The following is a 26,332-nucleotide window of genomic DNA, read 5'->3' as shown; positions in this document are numbered from 1 at the left end:
GTATTCTCTGTTTCAAAGACCCAGGATTGTAAAACGGCATATTTTAAAACAGAAAGCTGACACCGAAACGTTCTATAACGAATTTATGCTTTTTGTATTTAGGAGCCATAGAGTAAGGCAATGGCTCAATAATCAGCTTCGATCCCGGTCTTGGTCGATAAAAATCCTTCTCAGCGTTGGTTAAGCGTCTAGTCGTCAGTGTTCACGTTGGTGTGCACGTCAAATAACCCCTGGCAGTTGGAATTCGACGATGAGTAGGCAAACTCACCGCTGTCCATCATAGCACAATGTATGGCATATGTCCTTTTTCCGTCTTCATTTGCCGGGATGGTGTCACAGGGTTTAACACGTGCGCCTTAAATCATAAGGTCTGTCATTGAGTTAAGTGGCGTATTTTCGATCCAAGATTGTACGTGACAAGAAATAGATTCGCTTATCTGTAGGTTGGTGTTTCTAAATTTTAATGTCTGTGTAAACAATCTTGACATTTAATCCTGAGATTCTTATGAAATCGTGATATTTAATCTTTTAAAGTAACCTTGGTTTGAAAGGCGCGTCTTCTTTTGTCTAAATCCATTTTATAAACCACTAAACTTTATCTTCCTAGATTTAAGAGGGATGAAATTATTTTTTTAAATGCAGCAATCATTGCCAGTTTTCCCTTTGTTTTCATAAAAGAGAACGCCTTGGGGTTATTTTAGAAATAACTGTTTAAATGTTCAAGTGTCCTGTTGCCATTTACGAACGGAACCAGGAGTAGTCTACTGTTTAAAACAATTCTTCCCAATGACAGAAAAAAAAAAATTAAATAAATAAATACACCAATAATTTCGCTATTCTACCTTTTTCTTACACTAATAAATATACCGAAGCCTAAGTAAATTCTTGGATTATCCCCTGTCAACTTTTTGTGCCGTTTAATCAAAGAGTCTGCTTAAGTCTCTCGGTGTTTTTACAACCGTTAGCAATTACATCAGCACACAAGAAGCGCTACTTACGTCACTCGAGCAGATATGCTTCCAGTTAGTGACCCCTTGCATGTCTGTCCTGTAGGCGCCCCATGGATATTTTTCAGGGAATGCAAGCCCTGTTTCACAAAAACTTAAACTAACTTCACTAAAATAGATTTTAACTAAAATCAAAACGGAATTGTAAATTTAATGCGTTTTACGAAGATCGATTGTAACTTAAAATGGATTTTTTATAGATTTTAGTGCACATTACCGGTGCGGTGAGAGCACTTAGATTGTAAGCATACACGCTTCGGAACTGAAAACTGTTGCCAGGTTGAACTAACGGTTAAATCACTAATTGTTGTGTTTCTGTGAAACATGTTAATTTGAATTTTTTGTTGTTTGGGGTGACGTGGGGACCCCACCCAACAAATATTCTGCTTATTTCCTGCCATTGCGCTGAAGCCCACAGGAAAGTCAACCCACAATTGAACGAGACTGACAACTTGTCGCAGCTTCTCGGCTTAGCATGTGAAGTCCAGATTGAGCTAAAGAGTACCCATCGGCTTCCATGCGTTTACCAGTCTTCATCAGCCTGGTTGGTACAGAAATCAGGAGCCTTCATGGTTCAATTAGTAATGTGCTGGCCCACTAACCAGGGGGTCCTGGGCTCGATCCTACCCAATGTTGACCAGGAAAGTACTCCAGGATTTTCCAGCGTTGGTTCCTGTTTTCACTGGTGCAAGATGGTGGGCCAGGCAAGGAACCGTGTCTTATATTCGGAGGACTGAAAACGTCTGTATATGGTGGGCCATAGGACTGCTCTTCAGCAAAAGTACCTCATAGCATACTATAATCATACCTGTCTTCATTACCCTAGATGGTGCAGAAAAGTAGGATGTTAACCTCCATTTCATAACTGGGGGCCACGGTGACTCACACACCTTGCGGTCCCTTGTTCGATCCCGGTGTTGGTCGAGAAAGCTCATCTGTATTTTCCGACATAGTGGTGTAGGACAGAGGGCCTGGCAATGGACAACATATATCTGTGGTGGGGGACCCTTAGGACCCGGAGTACAATACATGGGGCTGGACTCCTTGTCACGTACAAGCCTGGAATCAACCACGTCACTTGACTCAATCGAACGCGCACATGATAAAACCATTCAGCCCCCCCCCCCCCAAAAAAAAGGTACTACATGTACTCTAGATTTGGCCAGGCGCATAGATCGGGGGACTGCTTTTTTGTCAGTTGGGTGACTTACCCACAAAGGTCTATGGACTAGTGTGTTAAGCTCAGTTCATTTCTCTTCAGTAGTCCAATCTATTTTTTAAACATTGCTGAAGAGAGGGTGGTTATTAACAACATAATTTTTTTTAAAAAATAGACAGTATTTATACAGTCAAACATTTAGTGTACACAAAAATGTGAACATAAGAACACAATCTAAACCCATATAATGAACAAATGAGGAATGTTTGACAAAATCACTGAACGTCACTGTTATATCACAGTCTAAAGTAGAATTTATTCCCCATCCATAACGAATTGGCATTAATTGTACAAAGTTCTTGTTGGATTCAGTTGTTTAAAAAAAAGGTGACGAGTCAGTATTGTTTGTATCAGTAGATGAGGTTGGTAATTTATCCGTCATATTTTTTGCTGGAAAAATATATATAACCTTTCCCTTTTAAAGCGAGAATTTCAAATTTTCTAAGAAAGTCAAAACATAATTATTTCTATGTCTTTTGCTCAATAGGTTATCAAATCACTATTATACGATCATGGGCATTATTTCCCACCCTTAAAAATCTATGACACAGGAAATAACACAATTACCTCCCCTGTTTTGCTATTGACAACATGGGGCAGCCATTTTCCAACGTTGGAATTTGAAGTTAAAAATGATATTTTTGCCAATTTCTCAGCTGGCAATAGCGAATTATAGGATTAATAGGATTATTCTTTAACAAGGCAGGACTGTTTATGGATACCATCTATTTTAAGGCTTTATTTTAATACATTTTAAAAATATAACTTGAAAATTTGAAATTTCCGCTTTAAATTATATAATGGTGAATGAAATTACTGGATGATCTGTAACTGTCAGTTCTGAAATAAATGAAGGTGGATGCATTAATGCATAAAGAAATGGCATTTATTGTCCATAATCAAGGGTAGGTGGGTTATATCAGGAAAAACGCAAGTGTATTTACATTCTATGGTTAGCTGTGCAATGTGAGCACTTTGCCTGTCAAGCTGTTAATCCGGTTCCTCTAATAGATATCTAACTCCATCGAAATATCAAATGTACACTGTAAGTTTACACACATGAACTCATTTATCTAAAGATATTAAACGTGCATTATGCAAGAGCTAAATCTGCCTATTTCAGGTCTTTCTTAAGGCCTGAAATGTTATCTAAATTATTAATTAGACATTAATTAACCTATCCAGGCCATAATCAACTCTAGATGGCTGCGCTAGCCTGCGATCTTTAGTGGATTGTAAGCCGATTTACTGCATAACTTTCCTTCTCGATTAAACGATTAAATGGATAATCGAGACTATACTGTTTATCGTACTGACTTTAGTAATGATGACCGAGGCTTATGGGAATTTCAGTCGCTTAGTTCTCGGTTCATAATGGATCAATTTGAATGAAATTTTGACAAATTGTCTTCTACATTATCTAGTTTTTAACTATTATAGTGAGAACTGCCAACTCGTTACCGAATCTCCCATAATGTATCTTTAATGATAAAACAAATGTAGATTTACTTATTAACAAACTTTCTAAAACTCATTTTTCAAGTAACTGCTTACATTGGCAAATCGCTTCTGGTTTTCCAACTGCAATCATGTCATGAAATGCTGATCTTACTAATCAAAACTTATTTTTGTATCTCTTCTGTTAGCAAATTGGGTGAATTTTCAAATTCGTCGTAGCCTTAACCTTTTCATTTCCGATTTTTTTCAGTCACTTTGCAGCAATAATCCTAAATTTCTCCTATCTGAATGTAGTCAAGGCTTAACCTTCAATTTAATTGATTACATGTGAATAATAATACATGGTGCCTCATTGGTCGAATCACGTCACATGACCATTTTAGTCAACAAGGAACCTCAAAAACACGCCATTTTGTTTGAGATATGATGCGCGAAATTTAAAAGCAGTTTTATCAAAACTGTGGGGTATTTCTCTAAGAACTTTGATTCTTGGAATGAGAATGCTATAATTAATACATTCTTTCACTAAAATGTTAAACTGCTTTTTGATGGCGCAAAGGTGGCAAGGTATTCGATGTCAGCTACTGGCCTATAGTATTATAGGCCCGTGGGCCTTCTAATACTAAGAAATTGGCCATTTTAACCATTGTTTATGGATAAGAGTGTTCTTCTTTCCATGACATTAGATATGAAGTGAGTTCAGATTTTCTTATATTTTAATTTTTCGTTGTTTTTTTTGTCTGTTAATTATTCGAAAATGGTGTAATTAATACTTGAATCATATATGGCAATACATGCATATAGAACAGAAAATAGGAGATTTGTTTACTGGGGTTTTGAGTGTTTTTTGTTCTTCCATGGGGTTCTAATTTTGGGCGTTGTCTAATTGCTTAAATTGCCTTACAATAAAATAAACGGATGGACCATAGCTGTATTTCCCATGCTATGAAAAGAAATTGAACCATATGTTAGTCCCGAAATGACCTAGTTTGTGTCGATTGGACGTTAAACCTCATTGTTAATGTCGTGATTTTAAATCAGGAGAGGGTGGCGGCGGTTCTAAATTAAAATTGGTTTTAGCCAAAATTGTGCCTAAAATAGTTTTGTGAAGCGCCACTATTTTAAGTTAAGATAATATTGAACTTAAAATATTATTTTAGTGGATTTTATCAAAAATGCTTAAAATCTTTTTGTGAAACTCATCTATCTTAAATTAGAATGAAATTTTAGTTTAAGACGATTTTAAGGAGATTGAAGTTTTTGTGAAACAGGGCTCTGTATTTTATTAGTAAATTTTGGTGCCTCATACTTTAATAACTACCCTATAAATACTTTCGTCGGGATGCATCTTTAAGATATCTCCTGTCGTGTTTAACTACCTCTTTAAGGTATTAGCCTGGTGAATATTTGGATTAATGGGTGGTTCTAATCACAATATCATACGAGCTATGTGGTACAAACCATGCTCATTCTATACATCATATCCAAAATTTTAATTTTTTGTCAATTTCACTTATCCATAATCTTGTCAATTTTTGTGTGAAATGATATAAATTCTGGTAGAATGTGCATATTGTCCTTCACTTATTGCAATACTAAGACAAAAATAACCGCTCTTGTCGATTCTTGTCGGTGCTTAGTAGGACCAAACGAGAAGGAATACTCTATTTTCACTGTGTAAGTTAGTTTAGGAATAACACGTTTTGTGTGTGTGATACATGATATGAGAATCGTGATGTACAATATTCATGTCACAAATAAATACTTAATGAGTTATTGCACTAATAATTATGAAAACAGAACTTTAAGAGAAACCATTATAAACCATAAAGAAGCCGCTTCCACTAGAGTTTTAATGTGAAAAACAGATTATAGTAGATATGTGATAAGATGAAGTGTAGGATAAATATTGATCATACGATTCGTTGAAATTAGATATTCGCTCAATGGGGGATATATGATTTTTTTGTCGAATGGCGTGATAACACTCAATCGATCTATTATTCATCAAGATACTAGTAAAACATGAACCATATCCGAATCAGAATTCAGTTAACTACAGGACCACTACCTTCGTTTGAAGCTGCTAGAAAGTTCAATCCCTCAGATCTAGCCACAGTAATACCTTTCGGCGGAAAAATGGTTAAACGTGGAATTGATTCTAATATGGGAAGCAAATAACGGTCCATCTTCATAAAGGTGTGGTGTGACAGTGATAGATCTTTTTAAGAAACATTGGAATTGTTCGGACAGTCATGACAATTATTATAGTATCTTTCATATTTGACAACGTGAAAATGGTATCTATGTCCGTCAGAATGGAGAGGGCAAAATTGATGTGGCGACCATGGGCTTTAATTGTACAAACTGTGTTAATTGAGGATACATTTGGACTACATATTTAAACTAATTTGCTTCAAATCACTATCAAAACATTTTAATCACAAGGAACTTCTCCTTAAGCGCGCTTTTTTGTACTTGTGATTTAGGGAGGGTCCATTTAAGCTCATATTTGTCGTTACTCGCTGTCCATTTACCATACATATCGTCTACGTAAAAGTTTGGATTATCACCTGTCAGTGTCTTTTAGGCGTTTAATCGTAGAGTCTGTTGTACGTTTAAATCTCTCACCGCTAACCATTCGACCAAGAAATACCAAGCGCCCCCTACCTACGTCAGTCGATCATACACCAAGCTAACGTGTTACCAATTAGTGATATACATACCCTTGTTCCTGGTGCACGCCCATGGGCGTTTTTCGGATAATCCAGTATTTTGCGAGTACGATTAAGTTTCTCTCTTTTCCATTTAAATTCTTTTATCGGAAATAACTACTCTATAAATACTTCCGTGGGTAATGTATCTTTAAGAAAAATGTCTTGAAATAATTTTAATGACATTCATTCTTTTTTTTTAATTACCAATTATTTTTTAAATTTAATTATTATTTTTATATATATTTATATTCAGAAATACTGAAGCAAGAAACAGCATGAAATCGTCAGTCCAAAAAGAAGGTACCATGAAAGCAACAAGGTTTGTGAAAAGTAAAAAATATCGAAGCTGGGATGACCTCGAAATTGAATTAACTAATGATGAACATTTAAAGTGCGTTTTCGTTGGTAAGAATACAGTCGAACTGACCGCGGAATCACGATTGACCCCTGAAGGCGTCGAACAGAGTATTTCTACTAAACGTCAGCATTATCAAAGAAATCCCAGCAATTCAAAATATTCAAGAATGGGCCCAGAAAGCAATGAAGAACGGGATACGGTAAGAATATTTTCTAATTATAATATTCATTGTTTGTGACATTTGTAAAGTATCAGGAAATTTGATTCACGAGACGCTATATATATCTGGGCAAAATATAGGGTGCCCATGCCGGGAAATTTTCCCTACTGAGAGCAGCTGAGAGTTGAACTCGACACGGCGAATGTGATTTCTGGTAATTGTCGAGATATTTGGATATATTTATTTATGGTGGGTTATATATAAATATTGTGGTGTGATTGTCGAGATTTTTGAAGATATTTATTTATGGTGGGACACCCTACCAAATAATTATATCAGCGGACATCATGCTCAGCAAAATGTTATTGCTGTTGCCCTTGTACCGTTATTCTTATACGCTCATGACATCGCATCAAATATTTTTATAATCTGTTTTTATTTAGTGTATCCTAAATGTTTTATGTCAGTTCATTAACGGATCTTGACGGTGTCATCTACTTTCGCCGATCTTAATTTCAGGCGAACAAATCCGTTTAATACGACTATGAAGAACGACATTGAAATTCTAAAATTTTATGTGGAGAATCGTTATTTCCCTGGATAAACGTGGCCTCTTAAGGAACGACAAAACAGGGTGATATGTCATTGGGTCTTGTGAACGGTCAGTTTCAATCAGAAATCACGGAGTAAACTTAAGAGCTCGTGAGCACGGTCAAATTGGTTGTATAGCTTGGAGGACCGAATAAGACCCTTGGTTTTGTGTTTTATACTGATATATGAATATATAAGTAACGAAATACAGCACGATAAACAAAATATATTGATCATTAACATATCGTCACCTATTAAAGCCTGCTAACTCAATAAAAACATGTGGGACTGATCCCGCTTCCTTGTTGCATTACGAGTTAATATTATTAGTATAAATCATTCGACCTGAATTTTTATAGATTTAAAGGGAGGCAGCCGACCGTTTCAGATATTCCATTAACTGCTGTGGTGATTGTTGTTTCAGGTATAAGTAAATAGATCTAGCCATTGATCTAAGTTTATTACCGACTATAGCCACACACCGGAAACGAGATATCCACTGACTAGTCTTTCTCTGTTACATCCGATAAAAACATGTTAAATTCACATCACAGTCAGCCAAGGAGCGTGGCCGAATTAAGTGACCTTGGGATATTTCTCTAAGGTACAATAAAACAAAAAGTGTATTTTTTTGATCCTGTAAATTCTGACGCAAATTGTTACTTCTTTAATCTCTATCATTAAAAGCATTAATTTGTAACGTTTAAAAATTAACAAAAATAAATCTGCTTAAATGCATATTGCAAACTTTTTGGAGCGCATTTTTTTCACCGAGGAGGCCATTATTGCATTTTATATAATTTTTGAAATAAGTTATCAGCGTCCTATTTGATACAATTATTTTTCCACTTTGAGAGTTTAGAGCAAAGTTTTATATATAGTCTTACCAGAGCCTATTAGGATAAACGTAAGACAAGGACACTTTATCCATTATGCCAAGATGCCGATCTCTTCATTTATCTGGTTTTGTTTACAAATATACAGATACGGAATTTATCCTAAGGTGTAATACCCACCCATCCTCCCCACAAACCCTAAAAAATAAATAAAAGTAAAATCAAGATTATATTCAGTGAAATACATGTATATCAAAATAATCGATCGTCCCAGATATTATAGCCTTGTCGGTATCCCGAAGCAGTAAAGCATACATGGCCTGGCGCGCGACCCACGCTACACCATTAAAATAGTATCCATTTTAAAGTACTATTAAAATATGTTTTTAGATATTAACAGTCTGTTTTAGCCAACTGATGTCACCAAGAGTTTAACCTCTGGCGCATTGGGTTAACTATTTTATCGACTCTGTAAGTTGGAAATTGGCGAGTATTGCGCGTATTTCATCTAGGACTATTAATTTACCAGTATCACCATTCAGTAGCAAACCTAGTCGTCCCTTTTAAAAATCATTATCGGTGCCTTTAATCTTTGTAACCCAAATAACCGTTTCCATATTTATTTCAATTTTTCAACGAACATAATTTTTTTTTGTTTTCGGTTTATTCGATTTGTATTGATGTCGAGCACAATATAAACTGTTCTTTCCTTTTGTGCACTGTTTATTATCGACAAAAAGTGTAATTCCTTTAGGATGAACCGTTCTGATAATATCGATATACCATTATGTATGTTTGATTATTGAAACGCCGATATAATATTATATTTATCTTGTTGCTTAATTTAGAAATGTTAAAACCAAACAAAACATACTAATTGTCGTTTGCTCACCTTCGAGTTGAAGTAAGAAAAACGCTGGACATTAATGAAAGATATAACAAGGGAAAGAGGTGGTTTAGGACACTTACAATATCATTTTGATAGTTTTAAAAATTGAACTGCCATAGAGAGGTGAGTGGTATAAATGTATGTTCTTTCGAAGGACATTAACATGGAAGATAACTTTAATGTATGATTTCGCTTACAATATTTAATCGCATTGGATGATATATAAAACAAAACCCCCCAAAAAAACAGTACACTATTGAAATGGATTTGTCCATCTGTCCATCCGTTGGTCTGTCCGTTACATCGTTTGGTACACAATGACTGTGTGCTTGTAATTGAAGTAAAATGTTCAAACCTGGTGTAGTTGTTTATTACGTGAATGTCTTGACCGCGCTCGATAAGCAATTTGATTTGTCAATGTGTGGAACAGGATAACTCTGATTCGAATTGGTGCAGATGTTCGCTAGATAAATGTCTGGCATGGCTTCTCAGATTAAACAAAATGATTGTACAAGACTTTGGAATACAGAAACTTTTAATCTAATTGGGTGAGAGTGATGAAACTTGGTGTATAGTTACATCAATACATTGTGTAAGTTTGATGATGAGCATTTTCAGCATAGACTAAGCAGATATGTAACCGTGACTCTAAATGATTGAGGGTGGCGAAATTAGGAGTAAAGTATCACTGTATCAATAACTAACTGGATAACCGAGGCCTTAGATCTGTGACCTTTATATTCATAAATCATGGCCTAAAACATTCACGGGGTCATGCTGGTTGATTTGATACAATAATATGTGAGGATGGATTGCGACGATGAAACGTGATGGGCGAACATACACACAGACATCTTTGATTTTATTTATAGATACTAGCAGGATACCCGGCTTTGTCTGGTGCCCAAATTTGCACGGAGCCAAATTCGTCATGGGGGGATCGGGGCGACGAAGCGTGATGGGCGAACAAACATACACACACTTTGATTTTATTTATATAGATATATGTATGTTAGCCTATCACGATACACCCGGACCAAATTTACTCGGGGCCCACCTCATCAGGGGGCCAGATTCGCACGAACCCTTTTTGCCCAGGGCCCGATTTGCCCGGGTGTAAGTAATAAGCATGCTAAGTTCCAAGCTGATTTAGTCAGACTTGCGGTCTTCAGGCGATAACACCCAACAATTTGGCGAGGCTCTGTCCCCGGCGGCCGGCTATACACCGAAAATATTGGGGATAATCGTTAGATGATTCATTTAAAATTGCGGCCTGTAGACTGTACACCCAAAAATTGGGCCTGGGTCTGACATGCACCCACGGTCCGTTAAGACTTGTTGAGTCGCAACCCTCAGAAGTTAACGACAGGATGGACAAACCGATCGATGTCTAGAATACCCGACAGTACGTCTTTGATTATATTTAAATTCATTCTTCCCCAGGTGAAGCAATCAACAGTGAAGACATTCAAAGTTTGGCGGATTGATTAAACATTACCAGAAATGTGTTACGGGATCGCCCGTGTAATTAAGTCACATACCAATGCACCTATTAAACACATAACTAAGTTTTTTTTAATATTATTTCCCATTGCTTATAAATATATGATGTGATGTCGTTCATTATCTTTTATAAACAAAGGTATGGTTTAGTAACATACTAATTTATTAACGAAACGACCTAAACTTACATTGAAGATCATTCGTTCAATTGAAATTTTAACAGGTCTTTGTTCCGATTAGTATGAAAACTACTTGCGTGTCTGGGAGTATCATGTTTTCTGTGTTGACGCCCACAGTTTCATGTCTGTTTGTGCGTCCTTTACAGGTCACAGGTTTTATCCGATATTAATGAAACTTTATACACCAACATTCTCGGATGAGTTCGATTTTGGCACGTATCAGACCGTAACTTTTACGAAATATCACGTGTTTATCTTGTCGACTTTCAAGAGCTTACAATTTCTATCCGAATTGAATGAAACTTAAAACTAATGTTCCATTTTGGCTTTTATTTGACCGTAACTTCCTGGATCATTGTCCCTGATTGTACGAAAAATCACGTTTTTAATTTGTTTATCCTCTAGAGGTCAGAAATGTTATTCGGCCCCTGCCTTTTAAGCAAAATGTGAAATATGTACACGGTTTGTGGACCCTATAGAACCCACAATTTTTGTCTGATTTAGGTCTCGGTGTTAAGAGTCTCGGATGAGTTTGATTTGAGTGTGCTTAGGACCTTATGTTCTTGAGTGATGCCCCTTTCCGAAAACCTAGTGAATAGTTTTTAATAGATTTATGTCAAAATTTAGTTTGAGGCATCGAGTCAGGAGAGGAGGAACCCTATCCGATTATTAGGTTCCATAGTTTGGGGACAGTGAGAGGATGGGCCCTACGGATGTGAGTGTATATTGCATGGCAAAGGCTTCTATTTATTCATTTTGCTGAAAATATCACTGCAATAAAAATCATCTATTTTGGGCGGATTCACAAAATAATTCATGATTTATTGCCCCTGGCGGATAGGATTGTAAAAGACATGCTACCATACCTGTCCCCACTTTACAGAGTCAGAATCGGGCTATATATAATCCATATTGATTTTCGTGGTTTTCGCAAAGGTACTTCCAAAGTTATCGCCCCCTGACTGATACGATTATTGATAAACGTGCATTACCACACTCGTACTCATTCAGCAAAGTAAAACTTTTGACCGATTTTAAATACATTTTAGGAATTGTCAGTATTGGGCTGTAGATGAGGGGTATTGCCCCGACTTATGATTCTTGATTACTGGATATTACTATACTCCCACCAGGTCAAAGGTCGGGTCGCGATCATCATGTAATAAGGCACACATCGATTTTAAATTATATAAATTGAAATTAAAAGACAGAGAGTTTGTCTGGCAGGGTTATAAGGGTTATTGTATAGTCACGGTCGTTCAACAAATTTCTTGTAGCGTTACAGCATGGTTTCTGCATATCGTATCGTGAATCGTTACAGTGTGCTGGCTTATCGTGTGCCAGGTTGATCTCGGCATGTTGTGGACGTAAATAAAGACCAGGGGCCTATTTCGCGAAATTTTAACTAAGATAAAATCCAAATTTTAGTAATTTGATTGGATAATATTAGATTGATTTTAGTGCTTAGCCAATCAAAATTGAAGTATCTACTAAAATTTGGATTTTATCTTTAGTTAAGATTTCGAGAAAAAGGACCCTGTTTGTAAACTACGATCAATGGAAGATAATTTAAATACCCCAGTCTATAGTGGAGTAGTACGGAATAACGTCCACTTGACCACAAACTATGTTTTTTCGGGATTAAAATATGGTTCAATTTTATTTCAATAATTTGCTTGCGCGTAGGGGTCTTTAGTAGTTGACTCAGTGACAGACGTTGTCATCTAACACGCAGGCGTTAAACCATTGACCCCCCCACACACACACACACACACCCCATCCCCCGAAGTAAAATGCATTTTCCAGAACATCAATACCAGCTGCTTTTGTATCTTTCGATACGAGGAATACTGTTTTGGTCATAGCTAATCGGTACATTGCCGTCTCAACCTTCGCTTTTTGTGCATTAAGTGTTGTTTGTCTCCAAAAATTGAAACCAGATCAATGGGTTTTTTTCTTTTTATATATCAGAGATGATAGTTTAAAAAATACTTTCAAATGTTACATAGCCGTTTCAACCTTCGTTTTTTGCAGATTAAGCGTTGTTTGTCACTCAAAAATGAAACCAGATCAATGTTTTTTCTCTTTATAGATGATGATTTAAAACATATTTTCAAATGTGATATTTTTGATGGAAATCTTAACTAATTTTTTAAAATCTTATAAAAATATAGATTAATCATGCCTTATCTGTATCAGTTTGTTTTGAAACAAAGAAAGAGATGTGATTTTCCAATAAATCATTAACAACCGCTTATTTTAGAGGACTGAAGAATCTTAATTTAGCAATTTTCTTGGAAAAAATTAAAATGCGAAGAGCTGGCATTGATTAATAACAGTGTGTTTGTTATTTACGTAGTAACTATGATCGGGTTAATTTGTATAAAGGTACATGTATATTTCCTTGACAATCGCGATCTTAATGATATTCAATGTTAATTTAAAATCCGCCTCTGACATGCAAACATGACAATGCCGTTTTATAAGCCAAAATTTAATGTGGGCGTAATTCCTTTTGGACACTTTGGAGGCTGGAGGTAGCATCTGATAGACTTGAAACGTGGTTATAATCATTTACAGAGTTATTGTCCTTTAAAAATCTGACGGGTGGTCTAGTGGCTAAAGTGTTTTTTAAATCCAGTGCTTTTGCCGAAGTGAAGAAGAATTATGTTGAGTTATGGCCCTTGGAAACTCTAGCGGCTATAGCATTACCCAATTAACGATATAGTATAATTAATTCAAGAGTTATTGTCGTTGATCACTTTGACTATATTGATAACGTTCTGGTTAATCATAAGAGAATCATGATACAATAACCTGTAATGGTCTAGGAAAAGTCGTAGTTTCGTTTCTATACAACCTATCTTTACATTGCTTTATAATAAACACTAAAAGACATTGCTTAATAAAACATACCTTTAAAATTTAGATGTCAATAAAGTTGTTAGATCGTAAAAAAACTAAAATCCTCACCGCAGGTGAGACTAGTTGTTCATGGACTAAAAGGAGTTAGCATATAAGGCCTTGTACAGATTGTGTATAAAAATCTGTTCTTTCTATTATAACAGTGTGTATGATGCTTACTACACTAAACCTCACAGATTTAGAAGAACACAAATAATTTCAAATACAAAAGTACGAAACAGATTATTTATACGTGAACTCTTTCAATCAGATTATTGATTTCCCCTGTTTTTGATCTTAAAACAACACGTGTAATAAGTTTACTATTCCATAGTTTATGATGTAAGTAAATACCCATGGCACAATTAACACTACATATAAATGGACAAAAGGTGGATAATTATATTGATTAATTGTTATTAATAGTCTTTGATGACATTGTTCAATTAATTTGTTCTTATTCATTAAGTGTTTGTTACATCGTCGGCTTAATCTATCGCCGAGTTGTCTAGGTATGGCAGTGTTCTGCATTTATACATTTTGGTGACTTGGTTATTTTTCTACTCTCTTGTAATTGAAATGGTAAGTTTTGTTTTATTTTCGTAATTCTACAATTAATATGTTAAAATATGCGGTGGTGCCAGTGGCAAGTTCCAACAGTAGTACATTCGCTAATTAAGCTTTTTATAGTATCCTATATTATACAGTAATCCTGTAAATTTATTGAATAAAATATAGTTTAAATCAAGTTCCGTTCGATGTTTATCGGCATTGTCATTACTCATCATTCAGTAGAGCATGAGTAGTTTTCTACATTTTCAAAATAGACTAAAAATGACATATGGTAGTGTTAGCTCCAGATATTATCTTTCATTTTCTGATATCTTGTTCCATAATATACTCTTAAAAAAGTAGGGGATATTGAAATGCAAATACCTATGCAGGTTGTGATATGATGAATAGTCATGGACACTTGACATGCGTTGGGAGTATGTTCACAGATGAAGAACTTATCACCCCAACAGTATGGAAGGGTATCGCTGCCAATATTAAATGCTCTGCTACAATGTCTTTTCTATTGGTTATATGTAAAAAGTACAATGTACAAAGTCATAATACCGGTAATGATAATGTCATAATACCTCTAAGGCAGTTAAATGTAAAACGTCAAATGTTCAGTGTTAAATGACAAATGTTTTGTGGGAAAATGCTTTTTTTGACGTGTCTATATTTTACATTTCTCTCATTACATTTTACATTTGCTCTCTGCCACATCCCATTTGTCCTTCACGCATTCTACATAGCATGTTTCGCACAGCATCAACTTGCATATGCAAATGTAGGATATCACATGATTTATTAACATATACGGAAACCTGGCACACTATAAGCCAGAACAAGGATATTCACGACGCTGTAACAGGAAATCAGCCTAGCACACAATAAAAATTTACTCACCTTGACACTTTGCATGGCACTTTATGATGATTACGGGGGGGGGGGGGGGACTGTGCAATGTCCAAATACGAAATTTCAGGTATCATGTTACATATTAGTGAAAATCACATTCATTTCTGTTTGTAAATATGTAAATAGTTTTCTGGTACAATCGTATTTTCATAATTTAAATCCAATAAATATCACACTATTAAAGGGGTATTCAAGTAAAAATACTGGTCTAAATACGAAATTCCAGATACCATGTTAAGTATCACTGATTGCTCTTTTCAAATATGCAAATAATTTTCTGGCACATTCATATTTGCTTAACTTTACAAAATAAGATTAAAGTTGAAGTGAAGGAAGGGGGGGGGGGGCTAAACTAAACTAAAATAAAGATACAGGGCTTAATCAAAAATTCTCTATGTCCATACTAAAAGATGTATAGTCATTCCTCTCTTTAAATATATTATTTAATTGTTGGGCACAATGCTTATATATTGTTTTTTTTTTAATGGATCAAAGTAGGCTACTCAACTCTGTTTATAGAGAGACCGGAAAGAGTGGGGGTGTTTAAAATATAAAAATACGGGTATTAATACGAAATTCCAGTTTTTGTGTTATAAATTACTGGAAAGTATGTTTCTTTGGCTGCTTGAATCTATCAATTATTTCCTGGCACATTCAAAATTACGCACGGTCGTCTAGATAGATTCTTATGGTGTGTCAGCTTGATTTCTTTTGTCGTGCGGTGAATATCCTTATAGTGTGCTTGTGTCGGGTTTCCATATATGTTAATTATGTTAATAAGTCACGTGATATCCTACATTTGCATATGCAAGTTGATGCTGTGCGAAAGTTGCTATGTAGAAAGCGTAAAGGACAAATGGGATGTGGCAGAGCGCAAATGTAAAATGTAATGACACGTAAAAAAAAGCATTTTCCCACAAAACATTTGTCATTTAACACTTAACATTTGACGTTTTACATTTAACTCTTGCCGTAGAGGTATCTTGACTTTATCAATATCGGTATTAGGACTTTGTACATTGTAGTTTTTACATATAATCAAAGGAAACGACATTGTCGCAGAGCATTTAATACTGGCATACACGTGGGAGGGGTTCATTGTCAAATTTGAGACTTCAAGGAAGGGTTGATGAAAACTGCCGCGTGCTGGTTTATCCTATCCATGTTTGCTTTCCTACCGGTTCTTGCATAAGATTTACTGTCAATGGTGTAGGCAGCGTAGAAATTGGGGTAATCGTCGATAGGCGCGTGTAATGTTCTCAGATGAGTCCAGATTTACTCTGGAGTTCACCGATAGGCGTGCTCGCGTTTGGAGGCCTGTAAATGAGCCTGTCCAACCTCGTGGGTTTTCTCTGGGCCCTCCGGTTTCCTCTCACTGCTAAAGACCCCTACGCGCAAGTGAATTATTCAAATAAAATTGAACCATATGTTAGTCCCGAAATGACCTAGTTTGTGTCGAGTGGACGTTACCCCCCCTCTCTCTCTCTCTCTCTCTCTGCCATATCGAATTTTACAAAAAATTTAGAAATCGATTTTCAGCCGCCATTTTGATACCGATTTTCGAAAACACTTTTTTCTTTGTTTTGAACCTACTCCAAATGGCAACAATTTTTAGAGAGCCAATTTTTGAATTTCAATTTCGTTTACTTCCGGTTTCACTTTGAATTTTGTTCGACTTTTCAACTTCTATTTGGTGACATAACCTTTTAATGACCCTTTGTATATATGATTACCCTGAATGTCAACTAACAGTTAATATAAAAACAATTCTGTCTTGAACTATAACTTCCGGTTTTATTGAGAGTTTAAAAAAGACAGGTTTTTCCACTGTAATAGGTATTGGGATGGAACTATACGCAATAATTCATGGTGTAACTTGATTGTTGACATGACAAGGCGTGACCTGACGGGGAGTAGGTGAATTTAGTCAGATTGTGCAGCCAAAACTGTACATGGTGCAAACATTCTGCTAACGTATCTGTGGTTGATCTTCGTGGATCTATTTATTAAACGTAAATTGAGTTATTTTTAACAAACAAGAAGTTAAGTGTTTTTACGGATGGGACAAAAAATAATCTCAGATTCCCCATATCTTGGTTATTTATCAAGGAATCTTCGTTGGGTTTTCATTTTTGAATTCTTTGGATGAATCCCATGGGCGCTCTGACTGACGATTTTTCGAAATTCGGAAATTTACTCGATTAGTTTTAGTATCAAAGTTTTGCGAAAGTTTTCTTCATCATTTTCTCGACATTCAAGATGGCGTCTCTCCTTTAGTATTTAAGGTATCAAGTTGAAACTTGGTAGAATTAATGAACACATTTGTGCCTTTAAAATGGCATATAACAAAATTTGTGACGGCTTCCGGAAATTAGCGAGGCCTTCCCTTCCGAGTTTTGGGTTTAACGTCCACTCGACACAAACTAGGTCATTTCGGGACTAACATATGGTTTAATTATTTCAATAATTCGCTTGCGCGTAGTGTTCTGTAGCAGTGGGGGAAACCGGAGGACCCTGAGAAAACCCATGAGGTTGGACACGCGACCCTACTCCTTGTCCCGTGCAACCGGGATTCGAAACCACGCCAGTTGACTCAATGGCAGGCCGTATGTACTTATTTTATTAAAGAACGCGAAAAATATATATCCATATATTATTATACAAGGCCTAATACTTTTAAATATAATAAACTTTTTAATTCAAGCAAACAATCAATAATTATTAAATTATGTATGTTTTTAAAGATAATACTTAACAAATTTATGTCCATTGACTAAGAAATTAAAAGCCTCCATCTTGTAAATATGTAAATAACCTATCACTCATATGTCATGTATTTGATCTGAGTTGTGAATAAAGTTCTGTACTTCTGTTCTTCTGTTCTGCTAACCATTCGGCCATCCCATCCCCCCCCCCCCCCCCGAACATGAATAGATCTCTCCATTTTAAAAAAATACCAAAACTGATATATGGTAGTGTTAACCGCAGATATTATGTTTCATTTTCAGACACCTTGTTCCATAACATTTTCAACCGTTTGGCCGCCATATTGGATTTTACAAAAACCCTTTAAATCGATATTCAGCTGCCATTTTGATTCCGATTTACGAAAACTATTTTTCGTTTTGAACATATTGCAAACGACAACAATTATTAGGGAGCCGATTTTTGAATTTCGACGTTGTTTATTCGGGTTTCACTTTGAATTCTTTTCGACTTTTTATCTACAATCTGGTAACCTAACCGTCCAATGACCCTTGGCCTTTACATATATGATGACCCTGGTGACAACTAACAGTTAATATCCAAAAGTCCGGTCTTGAAGGCTAACTTCTGGTCTTATTAAGAGTTCAAAATAACAGGTTTTTCCACTTTAATAGGTATTGGATGCTACTATACTCAATCGTCCATGGTGTAACTTGATTGTTGACGTGACAAGGCGTGACGGACGTGACGTGGAGTGTCGTACCGAAACACGTCAGTACTTTTTCGGAGTTCTAGTTTCAGGTTTGCTCTCTGTAACCCTCTTTACAGTTACTGGTAACCTCTTTTCAGTTACTCTAACCATCTTTACAGTTACTGTTAACCTCTTTACTACCACGTTTCCAGACCCTCACTGGAAGCCCTATAAAATTGCAATACCTAATGTTTAATTTAAATAGCGAAGTAAAAAATAAAATTGGAAAGGGTTTATTTTGAGCCCCCCACTGGAAGCCCTATGAAATTGCAATACCTAATGTTTAATTTAAATAGCGAAGAAAAAAATAAAATTGGAAGAAGTTTATTTTGAGCGTTTTATATTGAAATAAACGGGGTTCGATGCTATATTTTTTTATCTCCATTATTCATTTTTACGTTAAATCATCAACCGCGAAACGTATTTAAATCGTAAAATCAAATCCATCCTATGGCACCGAGAGTTGATTATGGTCTTGGTAAGTGAATTTATGCCAAATTAATAATTTATATAATAATTAAGTCCTAAGGAAAGACCTACAATATGCAGAACTATCTCTTGCATAATGCCTGTTTAATTATGTTTTTATTTAATCGATAATCGATATTAACTGCAGTTTCTACTGGAGTGTACAAAATATATGATTAGTTATTTTACACTCGTTCCTTACGGACCGTTTTCAGTTAGAATTCGTTACAAAGACCCTATGCATAAAACAAAAGATGTTTGTAAATATACATTACAGTATCATCAGTGGATTATTCTATTCAAAAAATGACAAACATATGACTATATGTGTTCCATAAGCTCCATTTTATTAATACACACCGGTATTAAAACATTAGCGGTGTGGAATAGTAGGCGTTAACCCACACTTCATTATTAATGAACATTTTTTCTCATACTCCAATGAGATTCCCTTAACTGATGAAAGAAATGAAATGAAATGGGGTTTAACGCCCTACTGTTTTGCTCCAACTGGGCTAATGAAAACATACGTCATACAAAGTGCAATGAGGGAAATTTTGCCTCTTATATCGAATTCCAACTGCTAAAGATTTCTTTAACGTGCACGCCAATGTGTAAACGGGACCTCGGTGTTCCGTACCATCCGAACAACTATACCTTGTCTCTTGCCACTTGCCAGACTCTGTCCTGCACCATTGATAACTGAGAACCACGCCTGAAAATCCCGATGAACGTTCTTGACCAAGGCCAGGATCGAACCTAATGAAACTACTGAAGTTTATTAAAATAATATATTTAATATAGACGCTATTTGGCTTGAGCAAGTATGTTACTGTAATTATCAAGTATCCAACGTTTCTGCTGCAGTAGTAATTGGATCACTAGGTCAATCTAAGCCTGACATATCGGTTTTTGTCGTGTTTATCAGGCCACTCATAAGACAAGAACAATATGGCAATATTCTTTACTTGGAATACAAAAGTAATTTTGGTGATCTGACTTAAAATTTGGAGCAGTCTCGGTCACTACAGCCTAAATTGTTTGGACACAATAGCGTCAAATGTTTTTAAAATGTCAAAGATCATTCGCGAAAGTCTTACGATTGTTTTCAGTAAAATTGTGGTGGTAGTGCTTTGTCTTATTCCGTAACCTTCTATTTGCACTGATTTTTTGTGTGAATAAGGCTGGTGCCATTTTGTCTGGTTAAAAATGTGAGTTCCCTGCAATGGGTTTCTGACATCAGATTAAAACACAGATATCCCCATCGTTAGATTATTAACCAGTTGATTATATATTAACCAGTTGGTTTGATATTTTTATTTTATTTCTTGCAATGTCTATGTAGTTTGTATTGTCCGCAGGTTTAACTTGTCGTTTTTGTTTTTCGTGTAGTGCGGTCCTACTGCACGTCCGTTTATAGACCAACTTTAATGATTCATTTTAGACTATATATTATAGCCGATAACATAAAATGAATAAGTGATTTTTTTTTTATCTTGGACGAGTGTCCGTCTACGACCGTTTCAAAATTGATGTTTGGATTATTTGTCAGTATTGCAGATGCCCTTAATTGTATACGTCAGCTGGAATGACGCCAGGTGAACTTTAACATATCGTATTATATTTGTTATTTTGTTAAGACACCTCAATCGGGCTTTATTCTTTTTTCCCTGTATTTTAACAGTAACTGAAAACGTATCGTTAATAGTCACAGATGCATCTTTGAGATTCAAAACGTGGACCCAAAGCATTTAATTTTAAGGCCCGGTCCCAGTGGCCGATGGACACAAAACGTATGCAAAAAGGACACAGCGGACGAGCAAACTTTCGGGGGTGGCTCCATCCGTTTTCATCCGCTCCAGAAATGGACAAAATTGACGAAAATTTGCGAAAACAGAACGGAAAAGAACGAACGTGGGAAGTATGTAGCGGGGATGTTAAATGGATATTCATCGGAAGCCTAGCGGATGAAAGCGAATGGAAGTAGATGACAGCTCCGGCAAACTCCAGACATCCTTCAATAGACCAGATACATCCCAGATACAAACGCTTTGTCCGTTTTGAAAACTTTATATACGAAATGCATACGCTTACATCCTTTCTATTTCCGTGCTACTAACGAAATATAGACGTTCCATGTACCTTATCTTTCCTCCCTCTTTCCGTTTTCAGCTGGAGCGGATGTGAGTTGCGAGGATGCAGAGAGGAGACAGTGGACGTTTAACGGATGATAACGGACATGGAACGTTTGGTGCTCGTATATGTCGCGCATTTACATCGTACACGGCAGAAAGTTCATCCGTAATAATAGTTTTGTGCAGCTCAAAACTTTTTGCGCGGATGAAATCAAAGTGAACGGATGCTCGATGGATAGAGCGTATGAAACACGTATGCAATGAGTACACAACGGATGCATGGCGTTTTCAAACGGAGGGCACGTTTTTTTCCCCGTTTTACATCCTCTTTGCATCCGTAAGTGCAGTGGGACCGGGCCTTAATGTACTTAAGCTATTTGTCGGATGTTTACTATTTACGTCGACGATTATACAGACGATAAATATTACCATCTTGTTCAGCTATTTAATCCCCTGGTCTCTGAAGTATTTTCAGAAAATAATACTTTTGTTCCATCAGATATTAATTATGGATGCTAGTGTGATCTTTTTTGATACATATATTCTCCCCGGCCCCTTTCTAAGTCATATGTAGCTTCGGCTTCTGGCATTTAAGTTCGTACTAACGTTTGCTTTATGTAGTGAAGACAATTGTACACGCCATAAGGTATGCTTTATTCTGGAACACATGACGTCACTTCCTAGTTTTAGCTACATTGCACCACAGAGATAGAAACAATTTGAGACGGCAGCGACATTGGAAGCGAATGGTCGATCGCCGACCGTGACGGAATCATTCATTAATATGTGTTTTAAAGTAAGCGTGTATATTTTTTAAGACGCATATATCGTAAATCTCATGTGTATTGTTATTAAATAATGATTATATTGACATCCTCTCTGTATCCGTGTTTCGTTACGCTTCATACACCAGTGGGCTTCATTAGTTACATGTTTATTTAGTTGTTGTTGGTGAAATGAATTTTGAATAGGTATAATATTTGGCTCCTTTATGGAAATATGGTTGTAGAATTAACTGCAAGCATTGTTTCTCTAGAAACCCAAGATGAAACGCCCACATGAAGATTTGATCTCGACAGAGAACTCTATTACAGCAAAATAGGTGTTGTTTTAGATGTGTTTTACTAGCTACAACTACAACTACTACCTGGTGCTTTAACGTCTGCTTCCACAAAAGAGATATCGCAGACAAGACATATTAGAACCGAGGCTTCTTCCTGTTTTTAGAATATGATTTTGCAATCGTTCTTTTGCTAGCTGGTAATCATACATTCTTATAGAATCACTGGGGTTTATGGTCATTTAATTACAGGTAATGTGGACGATCTCGAGCAAGGAATCAAGTAGTTTACTCAGTGTTTTTATCGTGCGCGTTTTCTATAAGTTTACTAGAAGTTCATAATTTATGTACAATTTTTCAGATTTTAAATAGTGGTAAAGTATCCCCTGTGGTGTTGACGACTGGTAATCAAGGCGAACGGAATTTGGATATCAAAAAGGATACTGATGATAGAAATCTAGAACATCAGAATAGTTCAAGTGATGGTATTGTGAGGACTATTTTGACGAATGCGACGTCACTTGGAAAAATCGACAGAGTTACTTCTCAAAATAAAACCCAGTTTAAGCCCACAGACGCTAACGTCACTAGAACATGTAATACAGACATTGATGAAGTATGCCATAAAGGATTGCAAGATAATGACCACAGAACAGCTACCCGAGACAAACCTATCTCTGGAGAAGTTAATACATCAAATGGAGAAAGTTATCTGCATTCGATGCAGTTTGGGAATTTAAACGAATCAAACACAACAGCAACCAATCCCGATAAAAGCAGGACTTCGGCCAATGACAACAATAGCTACAGAACATCTTCACCGTATAAAACGCATCTATTACACGTTGGAAAAGACGACGCGTTGTTTGTTAATATAGAACCAGACTCCGATGGTGTTGTACTGAATTCCGATATTTCAAACACAAATCCCAGGTCTTCAGATCCAGACAAAAATAATGAACCAAACAAAGATATAAATAATACAGATTCTAAAACAAATGAACACGAAAAAATCTCGAATGTAGATCCAGGTGACAAAACTGATATCGACAATCGAAATAACACGAATCAGGATCATAATGTGACAAAAATACAAGATGACAATAATATTAACAGCTCTGATAAACAACACGATAAAACAAACAAATACCAAAGTAAATGGAAAGTGCCTTTATTAGCTCGTAATGTTTTACATTTTATGGTGACTGGGAAAATGGAGAAAAACGGTAAAGTGAAAACCCGGCGCCGAAGAAGATATCACGAAGACACCCATTCCGACCCGTCTGATGGAGGTCGAACGGAGCAGAAACCTAAAACACACCCAGGTATGTATATTTGTAATGGGGTATATAAAGTGTTAAGTTATCCCTCATTGTCGAAAATCTTGTTAACGCGATAGAAGCTATAGGTTTTATCAGATTCTTTTTTTTTCAAATTGGGCTGGAAGCAAAGAGATTATAAGAAGATTAACCCTAGACATTAGATTTCTTCAAGGATCCTAGATCCTTATCAAATTTTCTCAACATCCACGTTTTTCTTTTGGATAAGCTGCAGTTGAAACTTTTCCACTTGAAACTATTCCACGCTTTGCGCGACTATCTTAATTTTATTTGGTTACATGTGCTTTGCGATGAGGCTGTTTTTATCCGTAATGTAGAATTTCATTCCAATCGAATTAGTAAACACGTCCCTGACAAGTCTGTGTACTGAACCAGTTACACTATTGGTGATTGCTGGCCTTACTGTCACCTGATTTACAAGGAAAGCAAGGGACTTTTAAAATGGGTTCGCTCGTCTGCCTGTCTATCTGTCCGTATGTATGTACATGTTTTGGTGTTTATTAGGTGAATGGCTTGACTCAGTTCGGCGTTTAACATTTACTACTTAGGCTAAGCAGAGATAAACAGTTTGATTTGTCCGTGTTTCGGGAAGCGATAACTCTGGTTCTAATTGAGAGAAAGTTTATAGTTTCATGCCACGAAAACCAGGAATAGGTTCGATAATGAGCATTTTGTGTCCAGGTTAAGCCGATAAGCAATTTGATTGGCCTAGACTTTATGTCACGATAACTCTTCGTCTTAGTGTTTTGGTTGACTTCGAAAGTTAGCATTTTCCGATAAGGCTGAGACTTGGGAGCATGATAACTTTGATTTCGATTTTGATTGACTAAGAGTGATGCAACTTTGCTTTACTACATCAATACCGTGACGAAGTTCTTTAATGAACACTTTCTTCTTCGGCTAAGTAGAGATAAGCAATTTGATTTCTCCGTGCTTTACAAAAGGGTGCAAATGTCTTCTATTTATTTCGGATTGAGGCGGGGAACACCAGCCTCACCGTGGGCTTGTTTCTTTTCTTAAACCACACTCATTTGGTATGATGTGTATTGTATAAACAATGAACTGTTGATTGCATTAATTATAAATTTAAGAAGATAAAAATCGAATTTGATGGATGTCATTATATGTAGTCAAAAAAAGGTTACACTTCCCCTGTGAATAACTTTATCGATTTCCTTAAAGTCGAATTACCACTAAACGCCCACTAATAATTAATGGTTTGTCATGAAAGTCGTTGTTTCGAGACACTATGAACAAATGTGATAAACAAATGAAATGAAAACAAATGGGGCTTAATACAATGCCCTAGTTTTTCTGCACTGACTGGGCCAATGGAGACGGGCATACGTCATGCAATGTGCTATGAGGGAAATGTTGCCCGGTTAGCGGCGCTACGGCCAATTTTATTTCGAATCAAGATGACTATAGCTATATAGGTTGTCAAGCCCTCCGTCCTACACCACTGACAAGGGGAAACCACGCCGGAAAAATTTACCTGATAACACTTGGATCGAACAAGGGACCTCCGGTTAGTGTTATATGAAACCAGATCGAGCCACATATTCACTTGAGTTTTAAATTAAAACCCATCAAACGTCCCACTCAGCTTACCATGATTGCGGATTTTTCAATGGCCTAGCAGACGGCGTCTCTAAAATCTTGAGGGTCTTCTCGGCCATATTCCAGCCGAGGGTCTGGAACCCCACGCATTCGACAACAAAAATGCTTTATATTTATGGTTCCAGGCAAATCCTACCCAGATAACGAAGACGGGTTTGTAGGCAAATAATTTAAGATATCGTTTACACTACTATTTCGCATAGTTGGGTGTATATATACACAAGAACAACAAATGGTGTGGTACATGAACTTCCCAAATAAATGAAAGGTGGTAACAAGTATTCAAGCAAGAATAAAAAGCTATATCTCGTGTTCCACACCTGTCAACTGTAGCAATGGTTTTGAGTGAACATACCAAATGAAAACCCAAATGAATGCATGTTATTATTACGCCCATACGTGAATGTACTATTATCCATAATTAATTTTGAAATATGTCCTTATTAATTGATTTGTTCAATAACGTTAACCACTATCATCTGCATTCCATTAATTACTTTATGCAATGATATAATTAATTCATTATGTGCAACGAATCTGAAAATATGGATGACTTAAAGCAAATAAATTGCAGAATCGTGTTTATGGCTTGGTATTCTTTGATTACTATTTGTTTGAATTAAGAGACTCGAAGCTATTAAACAACCCAGATTTTTGTTCTCTGAAGAATGAATGAATTCATCATGGACGTGAAATTATAAATTGTTTGAGGTATTTATAAACGGCCTTACCGAGAAAATGATTTAAATGAGTAATTCAGGTTCTGAATCAACGCCGTAACTAGCTTAGAGCAACGAGGGGAAGTGTTCTCGGGAGTGCTGTAAAATTGACGGACAATGTATATCTATTTTTTAATGGTCGACAATTTTTTCACGGGGAGGAGGGTGGGGGGCGAAACTTTTTTTGCAGCCCCCCTCTCCCCTCCCTAGTTACGGGCCTGATCTGGATCATAAGGATTAGG

Source organism: Patella vulgata, chromosome 5 (assembly GCF_932274485.2).
Source record: "Patella vulgata chromosome 5, xgPatVulg1.2, whole genome shotgun sequence".
In the NCBI taxonomy this organism is placed as follows: Eukaryota; Metazoa; Mollusca; class Gastropoda; family Patellidae; genus Patella; species Patella vulgata.
The sequence above is the reverse complement of the archived record's forward strand: the minus strand, read 5'-3'. Positions refer to the sequence as shown.